The sequence below is a fragment of the Lissotriton helveticus genome, chromosome 6 (genome assembly GCF_964261635.1).
Source record: "Lissotriton helveticus chromosome 6, aLisHel1.1, whole genome shotgun sequence".
NCBI classification, from domain to species: domain Eukaryota; kingdom Metazoa; phylum Chordata; class Amphibia; order Caudata; family Salamandridae; genus Lissotriton; species Lissotriton helveticus.
In genome coordinates this window covers 721,149,545-721,165,624 of record NC_136067.1, presented here as the reverse complement: position 1 = coordinate 721,165,624, position 16,080 = coordinate 721,149,545, and the positions used below count along the sequence as shown (strand labels likewise).

The 16,080-nt window shown below is 43.6% G+C and overlaps 1 protein-coding gene across 2 annotated transcripts in view; it reads right to left on the bottom strand.

Annotated features, from left to right (window-relative positions):
* The window catches only part of FBXL4 (F-box and leucine rich repeat protein 4), a 301,153-nt gene that overhangs the window by 268,928 nt on the left and 16,145 nt on the right, over positions 1-16,080 (bottom strand). For both annotated transcript variants that reach the window (XM_078648220.1, XM_078648219.1), the window contains exon 2: positions 3,494-3,639. The gene's annotated coding sequence lies outside the window, so the exon portion shown is untranslated. The remainder of the gene's footprint in view (positions 1-3,493; positions 3,640-16,080) is intronic.

Genomic DNA, 16,080 nt, shown 5'->3' with positions numbered 1-16,080 from the left:
ATGCACTTAGTGTTACAGTACGTAAAGTCATTTATTCTGTAGCATTTAATGTTATATCTTAACTTGTCCTTTGAAAATTGGCACGTGTTGCAGAGTCCACAATTACGTGCACCGTTCAGGTTTTGTATAAGCCAATTGGTATAGGCAATCTATTTTAAAAACACTCTGATAGATGTGGTCATGGATAATGTGTCCACGTCTGTATATTGGCATGGCTCTGTTAGACAATGCATCTGTAGTATATATACAATTTGTCAAACGGCACGAAAATTATACAAAACTCTCCCTCTGCCTTCAAAAAAGGTGAAGAATTTGGGAGTAATTGTGGATGAGAGACTCACCTTTGGGGATCAGGTTAATGCAGGAACATCATCAACTGCATATGTGCTTAGAACGGTCAGGAAAGTAATGTCATTCCTACCCCTAGGTAGTCGCCAAACAGTGGTCACAGCTCTGGTGCTGTCGAGGCTGGACTACTGTAACAGCATGTATTTGAATATTCAACAAAAAAGTCTGAATAAACTTCAGCTGCTGCAAAATGCAGCGGCGAGACTTCTGACCGGTACATCAAATTCTCCTCCATCGCCAAGGAAATAAGGAGTCGAGTGCGTTTCAAATCACTTTGCATGGTCTTCAAAGCTCTGCATGGCAAAGGCCCAGACTACTTGAACCAGCTGTTCCAGTGGTACATTCCGAAAAGATCTCTTCACTCGTTAGGGGCTAAGCTGAAAGCTTTGTGCGTGGGTGGGGGGAAGGGGGGCAAAAGCTTTGGTGTGTGCGTGGCGAAAGCCTGGAATGACCTTACGTTTCACCTAAGAAACGCTACTGATCTGTTAGACTTTAGGAAGAGTTTGAAGACCTGGCTTTTTGCTAAATAAACTCAGTTCCTCCTTGCTCGCTGCCTCAGGATAGATATGCTAGCGCCAGGACACCCTTGAGTAATCGCCGCACTTAATAAAAGTTATTAACATAACATAACATAACATAACAAAACAAAAATCAGTTTCATGGGTATACCTGATCTAACTAGAACTACACAGAGGTGAGTGTGTTCATGTATATGATATATCTAAAAAGTTATCAACTTTTGTCTTAAAATAAACAGCAAAACAAAAAGCCCAACATAATTTCCCTGGTTACTGCTATCCTCGGTGCAGTTAATGAATCAAGCAGCACCACAGGGCTCAATTTTCAGTTTACTCCAGCATTTCGTGCAGTGGGTATGTTAATCAGCTCTCTCTTGGCCTGTGAGCAAGGGTTGGATATGCCTAAAGCGCGTTAAGCCTCCGTTTAAAGAGATGGGATGTCAGCTGTTGGCATGATTTCAATCTGCATTAAAAGTGGAAAACCTATCAGTGAGTGCATCTTCGTTCGAGGGCAACTTCCAGTGTTTGATATTTATATCAGATTCTCCGCTCCCTGTCCATATTAAGGACGGACAACGGACCTCAATTTACCAGTGCAAAAACTATTTATTGCAGACAGTCCGCCATAATGCATTTCAGACTGAACAGGCCTTGATCACATGATATATATATATATATATATATATATATATATACACATATACACACACATCTGCGTGCACATCCTAACTAGAGATCTACTTTAACCTAAAAAAAAAAAGGAGAAAAAAAAGCCCAGCAGAATTGCCCTAGTTACACCTTTCAGTTGCCAGAGTGGAGATGGACATAAGGTGCCAGAGTAGAGATGGATATATATATATATATATCCATCTCCACTCTGGCAAGTGAAAGATGTAACTAGAGAAGTTATGTTGGGCTTTTTATTTTGCTGTTTATTTTCAGACAAACATAGATCTCTTTAAGTTAGGATGTGCACGCTTAGCGTGTAATATACAGTTCCAGGATGTTGGTTGCCTGTAATATTTACTAGCTATTTTGGTGTAACATCTAAATATTCAAGGGAAGAATCACTATTTTGCAATAAATTGCTGTCATTGTTACTATTAAGATAAAAAGTCACAGAGTGTTACATTGCCAATTCATAGATCATTACTTACATCATCTATGTAGCTGCCCCATAATAGTATGTACTCAGCGTATATTTTGGAAGGGGAGTGGGGAGGGGCCAAGAAGCAGTGGTTCCAAATATGTTGCTTTTCCGAGACTAGCCCATGTAAATACTGGCGTACAATGGAGTAAAAATTAGTTCTCATAGCTGTTCCATTTTTATTTTTACCAGTATTGTTCATATTTGAAAACACTGCTCTCCAAAATTAGCAAAAATATTCTGGTTAGCATCCAAGTATGTGCAGTACTGTAGCTTCTCTATTGAAAAAACGGTTTTTGCTTTTGTGCCATATGTAGCTGTTATGACGGTATACAATGAGCAAACAATTAAGATATCTAGTCCTGTGCCAATTGTCCGTTGTACTTCAGACAAATTGCTAAGAATGTCTTTAGTATCTTGGTTGTAAAATGGTATATTGAAACTAAGGGATGTAGAAAATGATCTACACTTTCCGAAATTTTCTCAGAGGAGAAATCAATGCCCACATTGAATGATCTGCCAGAACGGGAAGAACCTGGCTTATGTATTTTAGGTAATGCATATATCGCTGGGAATCTAGGATCTATCCTAATGAGATGTATTCCAGTTGTTTCCATTCTGTAAGTTTAGTAAAATTGTACTTTGTTATGGTACTAATGTAGTTAGAATTGAGCTTTTCATATGCACATGCCTGTGTATTGGCTAATTATCTGTTAATGTGCCTAATGTAGTCAGTCCTATCCATAATGACAATTGAATCCCACTTCATAAACCTCCTTTATGACAATGGTTTGCTAATCTTTTGGTGTATGTAAGGCCTACCTTTAATTTTTAGTCAGGTTATCTACATAGAAAGAGGAGTATCTTTTAATGTTGTCTTCTTAACTAACCAAAAGTCATATTAACATACATTTTATAATACTATTCTGTTCCTGTTCACAGCGATATAAGAGATGCAATTTCAAAAGTTGGGCATACAAGTTAGTGTGCAACAGTATTTAGACTAGTCCATTTAAAACACTGGCATGTAACACACAGAACAATGTGTTCCTTTTCTGAGTCTTCCTAAAGTTCCTTCTATTGCATAAAAATAGACCTTTCCCACTTGCTCACAAAAGTTATTATGGTGCGATTATTGAAAAAAAGTATTCAAATATCCCTGCAAAATAACATTCAAATTGAATAGACAATAACATTTGAAACTTCTTGAAGGAACTTAAAAGCAAACATATATTACCTTAAATTGTATTGACAAAATGCAATACATTTAACATTTGATGGCTTAAACGTTGACAGCTACAATTACCCTACCATCACCCAACTGGTTGTATTTAGGTCAGCACCATAAGAAAGCTAGAATAACACAATGCCCTTGCAAAAATGTTAAGCTCCGAAGTTACAAACAGCCCAAGATCCAGCACCCTCGATGACAAGCACCACTAACAATACCCAGCTTCAGCTGGCCTGCTGCTATACTTACCAGAGACAGAGCAGTGGTTTAACTTTTTCGCCAGTACTAGGCAAGGGTACTGCAGGTTCATGCTCCTGCACTGACCGGATTTCCTGGTAGAAGACAATTTTGGTGCACAACTGTTCTTTTGCCTCATTCAGGTAATCTGCATTCACCTGGAAACAAACAGAGCACTATTAATGTTTATACCAATATGTTTGAAGTTAATATGTTCAGTATTAGATGGGATGCATATTCTCTTGGTTGCATCTATATTTCCATGCTACACATTCTTAAGAGTTGAACATCAGCCTATCTGTGGTAGCTTTTACTAATTTGTAGCTTTGGACACAAGCAAGGATACCTCAAGATATCTGCAAACACAGCTGCATAAATCAGGAGAAGTAAATGATTAAATTGTCAACGCATTTATATAACACTTACTACCCCTGACGAGGCACAGAATCGCTTTACACCAGGCAGCACACTGATCCAGAACTCAAAGTTAGTTGTTAATTCAGTGGTTATTGAAGGTAGTCTTGTGTGCTCAAGGAGACCATTTCATACATTAAATTAGTAGTGGTTAGTTGTGATCATTATTCGGGGGTATGTGAGTTCTTGCAGATGGTTGGTGGGATAAGGTATCACATGTAATGAAAAAGGAGAGGGTCATTTGAAGACAAGGAGAGGAAACAATTGAAAGATCAACTCAAGGTCAAGATTTTCATGCAGGGTTAAGAAACAGAAGTACGTAAAGTAGACTTCTGATAGCATGCACACTGAGGATGCAAAACTGTAGAGAGAAACTTTATTTGCAAGTGAGATAGTGCTACCATTGAACCATTTTGATAAGCCCTAAAATCAGATGAATAGTCTATCTCTTGCCAGGCAACAGCAAGACCACTGCTTCAGCAAGGTCAGCAGATCTATTTGAGCTGGAAGCATAAAGTAATGGCGGGACACCTACATAGGGTTATACTGAAAGCTTTAGGCTGTGTTTGAATGAAGCGATAACCTCATGATAAAAGCAAAGTAATAGATGCAGGGTAAATTATTATTATTATTAGGAGCTTATAAAGCGCACTTATACCCAAGGGCGTCCTGGCGCTACATACTGACTCCCAAGAGAACATACAAGGATCTAATCCCTGAATAACCAGGTCTTATGCCCCTTTCTGAACGAGAGGTGCTCCGAGGCATTCCTGAGATGCGCCGGCAGGCTATTCCAGGCTTTTGCTGCACAGTAGGAGAAGTTGTTTCCTCCCCAACTAACCCTTTTTATTCATAGCACCGCAACTAGTCTGCCTTCGGCCGAGCGAAGCGCTCTCCCCGGCACATACCACTTTAAACACCTACTCAAAAACTCGGGGCCACTGCCCATTGGAGCTTTGAAGACAGTGCACAGGGCTTTGAATTGTGCATGTCTTGTTACAGGCAGCCAATGTAGTTGCCGGAGACCCTCTCGTACGGAGGCAAACCTGGGGATCCCAGTCAGCAGTCTCGCCGCACCGCGTTTTGAACCAGCTGCAGTCTGTACCCATGTTTTTTTTTCAGATTCAGGTACAGACTATTACAGTAGTCCAAACGCAACATAATGAGGGCTGAGACTGCTGTCCTAACCCCCCCCCCCTTTTCTATCGCTTTGTCCTAAAACCATCGGCAGGAAGAAAACATTTAATTTTTCTTAATATCCCAAGGATATGGAAGCAGGTCGAAACAACTCCACTAACCTGATAAATAATGCAAACATTAAAAAGCAGATGATAATACAAAGGTTGAAGCGTAGGTCTTCTGATGTTTACCCTTAAGATTTGACTCATAGTATTAATTACCAAAGTGAAGTGGGATCCATTTGGATGACCCTGGTTTAGCTTGGCACAGGATGGAGGGGAGGACAGCTCCCCAGACAGTGAAAGTATATTGCCTGCATTCCTGAAGTGTCACAGGTCGCCTGCTGGTCAGTGTGTGCCAATCCAGGGTCAGGTGCAGCAGACAAACTCCATCCCCACTAGTGCAGAACAGGTGGGCTTTACAATAGTGCTGTAGACTTTCAGGATTTCCCCTGCCTTTGCAAATGCACACCATCATTTCAATTTTAGCCCACTATCCTGACAGAACAGCTCTCACTCAACATAACCTCTTGCTCAATGGGGCCACAAACTGTATGTTACAAATAGGAATGAATATTAGAAATATATTTTTCACCTTCTATCAACAACAAAATGCTCAGGAAAACAAACACACAAACATTATACCCCTTCACTGAGGTGTGCAAAAGCTGTAGGGGTTGTGCTGCGGGAAGGGAAGTAGTGCTGTGCGTGAACATTGGGACAGCATCTCCCAAAGCTTAACCCACTAGCTCCGGGTATACAGGGCTTCCTGCATCGTCTGTGGTCCAGCAGTATTTGAGAGTGGGCTCCGGGGGGCTTGGTTCTGCTGCCTTTACTGCTAGCTACAGGCGCTCTCTCTTGTTTTAGCTCTTTGCCATTAGTTTTTCCTCAGGATTGATAGCATTGATTCTCTGTAGTGAATGTACTACTCTATTTGTGCTGCCCTACAAACGTGTATTTCATAGACCACAATAAAGCAGTGCTTCTACACTTGTTTCCTCTCAGCTGCACTCTAAGGTTTGTTTTGAGCGGCGTCCGAGCTCTCTTCATACAGAGGGCACATCTAATTGTCATAGCTGCACTACAGCCCTTACCAAATTAAAACTTGCCCTACACAATAAACCCAGGGATATGGGACAGATCCAACTTCTTAGGCGCCAATATATCGGGGAACGTAAGTTAAGAACCAAAGAATTGAAACAGAAACTTTGGGAAGACTTGCACAAGAGTGCTCTCTCAAAAAATAGCGAGGCCTTTTGGCGAACGGTTAGAGCCCCCTATCTTACTGACAATAATACCCCCAAGATTGAAGTAGCCATAGATGAAGAAACATGGGTGGCTCATTTCACTAAGATTTTTAAAAATAATTCAATCATAGATGGGTCCGTTAACATGCTTCCAAAAGTACAATATCCAATTCCGCTCCTTTTTGATATACCCGACCTGCTAGTGGCTTTGGAAAAAGGCAAAACAGGGAAAGCCCCAGGTCCTGATGGGGTTCCAGTGGACTTTTTTAAATACAATTTGGACCTCTGGGCCCCCATTCTTACAAGAGTATGCACAGCCGCCGCAAGCGAGGGAGTTCTGAACTCTTGGACTAAGTCTATCATGGTCCCCATATTTAAAAAAGGGGACCGCCAAGATGCGAAATGCTATCGCCCCATCTCATTGCTGGACTCACTCGGTAAGGTCGTCGGGAGAGTAATCCTAGAGCGACTCCAGCAATGGGGTGAGAAGAGAGGCATTATTTCCGATCTCCAATTCGGTTTCCGGGAGGGGTTCGGAACGGTAGAGCAGGCCCTCAACCTCAGTCTGATAATGGGTAAATACACACAGGCAAAGGAGAACACGATATATATGGTCTACGTAGACCTGTCCGCAGCTTTTGATTGCGTTTCGCACTCAAAACTGTGGACGGTCTTAAGCCAAATGGGAGTGGAACCCCCCCTTTTAGACTTTTTGAGGGAGCTCTATTCAGGAGCCTCGGCCAGAGTACGCTTTGGCTTGAACGGTGAGCTGACAGCACCGTTTGGAGTAGAGCGTGGAGTCAGGCAAGGATGTGTCCTGGCCCCCTTCCTTTTCTCACTTTACACCAACGGCCTGGAGACAGGGATGTTGAGGGGGGCCCAGGACCTCCCACGTATAAAACAGCGCCTGATTCCCGCTCTGCTCTACGCGGATGATGCTGTCATTCTCGCGCGCACACCGCGCGAGCTTCAGAACTCCCTGAATAGATATACGACTTTTATGGGTGGTCTAGACCTACAGGTAAACGTCAAAAAAACGTTTGTCATGATATCAGGTACCAGGAAAAAAGGAGTAAAAGAGATCTATCTCGACAATCAAAAACTCGAGGTTACTGCCCAGTATCCGTATCTTGGCATCATGATAGATGAACGATTGACATGGAAGCCAGCAGTAGAGACAAGATGCCATCTATTTAAAAGATCCATAGCGGCCCTGATGAGCTTCTCCCAGAGATTGGGGAGGAGGGCTCCAGTGGAGTTATTGAAAATTTACAGCGCCAAATGTCAGGCCATTGCTTCGTATGGAGCTGGAGTCTGGGGACACACGGATACCAGCTCCATTCAGGTAGCAGAAAATGCTTTCCTAAGATTCCTTTTAGCTACTCCAAGAGGCACTTCAACCTATGCCTCCCACCTGGAACTAGGAATTCCTTACCTAGAGGACTTGCTCAAGATTCAACCATTGATGCTGTGGCGGCGCATTTGGACATCTGCCAAAAATGCGCTGACCCAGTCCATTGTAGCCGATACTATGGCTCTTGACAAGTCTTCAAAAGTAAAGTGGCTCTGCTACATTAGAAATTTTTTTAAAGACCTTGGCCTTGAGAAATACTATCTTCAACCAGAGTCCATAGTTGACCTCCCGAAGAGAGCACTAAAACAACAAGCCCTCTGCCACTTAGAGACTCTGAGATTGGCATCCGAATCGTCAAAACCCTCGGTTATTCTCGCGAATATGGTCCAAATAATGTATGGCATTCATCCCTACTTAACACTGCAGGTGACAATATATGAGAGAATGCTGATGACAAGATTCAGGTTGGATACTTTCTTTAGATTGGTCGCGTTCCCTTTGAAAAATGGATGGGATTCAAGTTTTCCCCCATGCCCTTGTGATGGGATATCAAACCAGTCTAATTTACATGTTATCATGTTTTGTAAATTCCACCATCCACATAGGAAAATCTGGCTACTTCCTAAATTGAGGCGATGGGGCCTTAGACAATGTCGGCCAGCATTCCTTAGACTGCAAATGCTAGAATCTGAATCTGTTTGCTATTTCGTTCTCAACTTTCTAAAATGTACTATGAAGCACAGGCAAAACCTATAAAAAGCACCTTGTAATGTAATGTTATCTTGATGAAAAGAAATGGTCTGAATTTTTTTTCCATCTGAATACTGTTCCTGTATGAACTTCTTTGAATTTACCTTTTTAAATTTTGTATATCCGTATAAACATGTAAATTGTATTTTTTAATGTTTCTTTCATGGTTTTTCTTTGTGAAAAAGCCGAATAAAGAAGTTTATATATACCCTTAAGATTTGCCTCATAGTATTAATTACCAAAGTGAAGTGGGATCCATTTGGATGACCCTGGTTTAGCTTGGCACAGGATGGAGGGGAGGACAGCTCCCCAGACAGTGAAAGTATATTGCCTGCATTCCTGAAGTGTCACAGGTCGCCTGCTGGTCAGTGTGCGCCAATCCAGGGTCAGGTGCAGCAGACAAACTCCATCCCCACTAGTGCAGCACAGGTGGGCTTTACAATAGTGCTGTAGACTTTCAGGATTTCCCCTGCCTTTGCAAATGCACACCATCATTTAAATTTTAGCCCACTATCCTGACAGAACAGCTCTCACTCAACATAACCTCTTGCTCAATGGGGCCACAAACTGTATGTTACAAATAGGAATGAATATTAGAAATATATATTTCACCTTCTATCAACAACAAAATGCTCAGGAAAACAAACACACAAACATTATACCCCTTCACTGAGGTGTGCAAAAGCTGTAGGGGTTGTGTGCGGGAAGGGAAGTAGTGCTGTGCTTGAACATTGGGACAGCATCTCCCAAAGATTAACCCACTAGCTCCGGGTATACAGGGCTTCCTGCATCGTCTGTGGTCCAGCAGTATTTTAAAGTGGTCTCCGGGGGGCTTGGTTCTGCTGCCTTTACTGCTAGCTACAGGCGCTCTCTCTTGTTTTAGCTCTTTGCCATTAGTTTTTCCTCAGGATTGATAGCATTGATTCTCTGTAGTGAATGTACTACTCCATTTGTGCTGCCCTACAAACGTGTATTTCATAAACCACAATAAAGCAGTGCTTCTACACTTGTTTCCTCTCAGCTGCACTCTAAGGTTTGTTTTGAGCGGCGTCCGAGCTCTCTTCATACAAAGTGCAGATCTAATTGTCATGCAGTAATTATTCATCTCATGACTACCGCCGAAAACCTTTTGTTGACCAAGAGAGGTACGCATTTTTAGTGAAAACTCACAGGGAAGGTTGCTAGTTGCTGTCATTTGATAGATCTTTTTACAGATGAGCAAACCGCATAATTGATACATCTTCTACGAAGAGGCTCTGTAAAACAAGTGGCACTCTTTTGTATTATTATTTACATATGTGTAGTTGCTAACTGCATCTCAACAAGAAATATTGTTAGTTTGTTTGTTATAGAAAACGATACATAAGAACTAGTAGGAATGATGGTTTAATCAAACCACAGTTGCTGTGGAGAGGATCACCAGTGAGCCTTTCCACACTGGACATATCCTTAGACAAAGAGTTTCCTTGAGAGACCATAACATAGTGCGTTTGCTTTACTGGTAGCCTTTACTGTGCTTTGCAGTAGATCTTAGTGCTCGAAGACGAAATGTAGCATGCAGTGGGGTTAGGGTGGAGTGCCGTCTGTGATTTCCTGGCAGTGAGGTCGTTCTTACATGTCAACCTGAATGCAGGTAGAGAGTTATTCACCCTCAGGCGTGACTTAAATTGTAGGTCGTGGGTGGGTAAAGGCAGACGAAGGGCGCAAACTGTCAAAGAGCCAAAGGTGCCAGCCAAACATACTGAAAGGCATAAGACAACCTACAGTGCCCCCAAAATATTTAGGGGTGCCAGGGTGAATGCAAGAAAGAATTTATATGAGCAACTATTAACATTACAACAATTTACTTTCTTTAGTTTGAATACATACCTCACACAACTTTTATAAACAACTAAGTACATATAAAATCTTTAGACGTCTTTGGTTTATTTATAACTCTAACATACCTCCCAAACATATTTTGATGACGACACATAGATCAAACCCCCAGATTATCTTCATCGTTCATATAATCATTACTCCTCACATTTAAGAAATGTACGCTCCCATTCCTAACTCCAGTATCATCCACATCATCCAGCCAATATCAGTTTTGTTGATCCACCATCCCTTCATCTATTCCATATTTACATTTAGCCAATCTACGTAAATGCCATACGTTGCCATCATTTAACAAAGTTGACTTACCCAACAAGTTGCATACCTTTTAGGGCTCAGAGAACGTACTTTCCCCTTTAAGTACTTTCCTCTCTCTCCCTTTACCTTCAACAATTCCAACAGGAACAATTGTCACCCACAGTTTTTTTTTGTCACACCAATCCTTATAGGTTTGCTTAGCTAATGCGAATGTCTTGCTAACATTCTCTGGAGAACATTCAGCCTGTAAGGATACAGATAACCAGGCTAAATCCTTACTAATAGGTTTACGACCCCTCAGAAAAACAAATGGGACTCTGATCTGTACTATTACCTGGCGCTATACTGTAAGCCCACATCATCTTCATAATTCCAGTCAATTTACTACTCATAGCTAGCAGTATGGAACCTTAGATTACAAGGTTAAAGCGTTCCACTGAACCATTTCCTTCGGGATGGTAAGCTGAGGTAGTTTTACGAATGATACCATACCTCTAGAAAAAACATACATTTCTCAGAAGCAATCTGCGGTCCATTATCAGAAACGACACATTCTGACAATCCCTATCTCATGAATATCTTGTCCAGAAAGTGCAAAACATCAACTATCTGCCTTACTCAAAATTTCAATCTTGGACCATTTTGAAAAATAATCCATAACCACAATGACATATTTTTTGCTCTGTGACTTCATCCTCTATTGGACCCATTATATCTCTGCCAGTCCTTTCCCAGGGCATATTTGGGTATGAAATTGGCAAAAGAGGGAAATGGTTAGCTTTCTGACATTTGTCAGGCCTACTGCATTCCAACATTCTCTCAGTAACCCTTCAAAGTCACCATTCAAGCCTGGCCACCAATACACATTATGATTATTTGCTTGGTCTTTGTGATACCAAGATATCCTTTGTGACATCATTTTGATATATTCCTCCTAAACCTCACCAGAGGTACATATTTTACACACCCTAAAAACAAACCTTTTCTTCACTCAACTCATTTCTCACCTCCCAAAATATAAATTCATCCGTAATCAATCTTTTCTTCTCTGGCCATTCATTGTTCATAAACATCTAAACCTTTTGCATGCTTTTGTCTTTGGCCATATGTTCTTCCCATTCATTGCCATTAATATCATACATTCCCTCAACAAATAATCTGGCCACACACCACTCAACCAAACATTGTCCACTATTATGCTTTAAAGGTAAGGCATCCGATTTAAGAAAACAACACCTGTCTTTAAAACCCAGTATGCAGAGGATAACATGATTGAACCACAAAGGTTTGATAGACATTCTTGCTAATCTGGGTGATGCTTTCTGCAAATCAGTAGTAGTGAGTACTTTTGGTAACTGGTTGTGATCAGTTCTCAGTACAACATGATAACTCCACACATTGGCAAAAATGAGTGGGATCCCACACACAGATAAAAGTCTTTCTTTCAATGACTGAATATTTCTCCTTTGCAGGAGACAACGCATGTGAAGCAAATGCTACTACCTACTCATTTTAGTTCACATCATATTCAGATAATACTGCTCCGAAGTCATTTACTAGCATCAGTTGTAATACAAATTTTACATGCAGGATCAACCCCTTTCAAAAACTGTACTAATTTCTGCTTTAGGTTTTGTAAATGCTGTCTGACATTCATCAGACCCAGGGCTTAATTTGAGCCAGTGGTATCCGATATGCGACACCGGCGCTTAATTGTGGACACTGCCACTTATGACAGTCTGCTACAAGTAGCACTGTTTGATTTCAAGAGGAGTCCAACAACAGTTGTTTACTAATTCAATATACATTAAAATGACTAATACCTGCCGCCCAAGCTATTGTTACAGCTTTGTGGGCCAGGAATATTCTGCTTTGTCACACTTCCAGGAGTGTGATGGTTTAATAGTTGTGTTGGTACTGTCATTGACAGCACTGGCAGGGGCAAGGGTGGTGCAAGCTGCAGTGGCCTCCTGATGGGGGTCCTGGCACCTTTTTTAAAAAAATTAATCACTGATCAGACCACAGAAATTTTACTTTATTCTTGAGTACGTTTCGAATGGCATATCTTTTTTCAGAATTATGAACAAGTTTTGAATAAAACTCCACTAAACCAAACATTACCCCATTTATACAAAACAAATTACTCATGGGTGTCTGAAACATTGCAGCGGCTGATGCAAGTCCAAAGGGCACTTTAAGAAAACATACCATGGGTATAACGAATGTTGTTAACTTTTTACAATAAGGATGAAATGGCACATGATGATATACAGATTTCAAATCCAATGTGGAAACCCTGTATACATCTTTCCTGTTGGAAAACATTTAATTAATTCTAGGTAATGGATACTGATAAACCAGTATGTTCATATTCAGTACTCTAAGATCCACACAAGATTTAAAATTTCCGTTGGAACTTCTTACCATTACCAATGGGAACAACCACTCTTCAGATTCAACTTGCTCAATTATACCATTTTGAACTTGGGGGCAGACTTACGAGTTCTGGCGCATCTCTGCAAATCAGCAGGGATGCGCCAGAAAAGATGCGACACGCAATTCCCCCCCTGTGTCGCATTTACAATGCAGCGCACCGTGGCGCAAGCATAGGGCAATGTGTGTTGCATCCTGTGGCGTAACAGCGGCTTATTGCTGAAGTTTCTTCAAGCAGGCGAAGGGTTTTTGCTTAGCATGGACATAAAAGTGACTCCGTGAAATCTTGTAGATTTCACTGCATCACTTTTACGATGTGTGCCTGCGATGGATCGCCCACCCTGTGCCGGAACGCCCACATGAAACCTAACGCAGGTTGCATGTGGCACAGGGCTTTAAAACATGACGCACCTCCCTAGATGCATCACGTTGTAAATAAGGCGCATTGTGGTGCATGGTTACTCGTCACCGAACCCACCTACACTGCCGGCCACACGCTCGGCCCCTTCTCCACATGCACCCACGTCGCCTTCAACCACACCACCGAACTCCACTGGACTGACCACCGGAGCATCCACTTCACCTTCAAGAAACCAGCCACGCACCACTGCACCCAACAGCTGCCTCGTCATTGCTGGAGCAAAGTCACCGAGAACCAGCTAACCTCCACCCTCACCCAGAACCCACCTACCGACCCCACTGACACAGACGCCGCCACCCGAAATTTCAGACAGTAGATCGACGACTGCGCCAAAACCCTCACCCCGATCAAGAAACCCTATGTCAACCACCCCAGCAAGAAAGCCGCCTGGTTCACCGAAGAATTCCAGATCTCCAAACGGACATGCCAGAAGCTAGAGAAGAAATGGCTGCACGACCACGCCCCAGACAGCCACGCAGCCCACAAGGACGCCATTCGCAGACATCACCACCTCATCAGAACAGTCAAGAGATTATCCTTGAAAGCCAGACTGGAAAACAACGCACACAACAGCAAAGAACTGTTCAACATAGTGAAGGAACTCTCCAACCCCAGAGCCAACACCAACGACATCCCACCCTCACAAGATCTGTGCGACTCACTGGCCACCTTCTTCCATCGCAAGATCGCTGACATCCATGACAGCTTCAACTCCCCACTCGCCCCGACCACTACAAACCACACCCCGAACGCCACCTGCACCAACCGGCTGACCTCCTGGTCCCACGTCAACGACGAAGAGACACGGAAGGTCATGAACTCCATCCACTCAGGATCTCCAACAGACCCCTGCCCACACCACGTTTTCAACAAAGCGGACACAACCATCGCACCCCAATTGCGGAAGATCATCAACATCTCCTTCGACACAGCAACATTCCCGAAAAACTGGAAGCACGCCGAAATCAATGCCCTCCTCAAGAAGCCCAAAGTGGACCCCAAAGACCTCAAAAACTTCCGGCCCATCTCCCTGCTCCCCTTCCCGGCGAAGGTCCTCGAGAAAATCGCCAACATGCAGCTGACCCACCACCTCGAGGACAACACCATCCTAGACCCATCCCAGTCCGGATTCAGACGCAACCACAGCACCGAGACTGCCCTCATCGCCGCCACAGACAACATCAGGCGCCAGCTAGACAACGGCAAAACTTCAGCCCTCATCCTCCTGGACCGGTCAGCCGCCTTCGACACGGTCTGTCACCGCACACTAATAACATGCCTCCAAGAACTGGTATCCAGAAGAAGGCCCTGGACTGGACCACGTCCTTCCTCTCTGGCAGAACCCAGAGAGTCCGCCTCCCGCCCTTCCGTTCCGAAGCCACGGACATCATCTGCGGCATACCCTAGGGCTCATCCCTCAGCCCGACCCTGTTCAACATCTACATGGCCCCCCTAGCACAAGTGGCCCGCCAACACGACCTGAACATCATCTCCTACGCCGACGACACCCATCTCATCCTCTCCCTCACACTGCCAAAACCAACCTCCATGAGGGAATTAAGGCCGTCGCCGAGTGGATGAGAAGCAGCCGCCTGAAACTGAACTCAGACAAGACGGAGGTCCTCATCCTAGGCCCCACCCCCTCTGCGTGGGACGACTCCTGATGGCCGAACACACTGGGAGCAGCCACAACACCCACGGACCACGCTTGCAACCGTGATCCAAGCCCTCGTCAGCAGCAGGCTGGACTACGGCAACGCACTCTACGCAGGAATTCCGTCCAAACATCTGCGATGACTACAACGCATCCAGAAAGCCTCTGCCCGATTGATCCTCAACATTCCTCGCCGTAGCCACATCACCCCCACCTCAGAGACCTGAACTGGCTCCCCGTCAACAAAAGGATCACCTTCAAACTCCTCACCCACGCACACAAAGCACTCCACAACACCGGACCAGCCTACCTGAACGACAGACTCAACTTCTACACCCCCGCTCGCCAGCTCCGCTCCGCCAGCCTCGCCCTCGCCACCGTGCCGCACATCCAACGAACGACCTCCAGCGGCAGATCCTTCTCCTTCCTCACCGCCAAGACCTGGAACACCCTCCCCACCCATCTACGACAGACCCAAGACCTGCTCGCCTTCAGAGGGCTCCTCAAGACCTGGCTCTTCGAGCAGTAGCGGCACCCCCCACCCCCCTCAGCGACTTGAGACCCTCGCGGGTAAGTAGGGCGCTTTACAAGTTGATTGATTGATTGATTGGTTTAAGCCGCTGCTGCGTCACAGAAGTGACGCAACATCGGAGTAAATGTGGCACATGGGGCTTGTAAATCTGCCCCCACGTTTTTTCATTCCTGTGAAACCTCTTCCTGACTAGCGATAGGAATATGTCTCACTTTATATATCCGGTTTAGTTGTATATTTCCGTTGATTATATGGCTAAAATCTATCAAAAGATCAACCTATCCAAAAAATATTTTAGGAAATTCATCTAATATTATGTTACCAACATGATCAATCTTTTTTATAGTCAATTCAGGTACTGAGCTATTAGGATCCTGTATTATTCCCAAATCACCCTGATCAGACCAACCCAGTACAGAAGGACCTTTCTTTGAAACATATGATTTGCACATAGCCTTTCTACAAATTCCAGGGATCTGA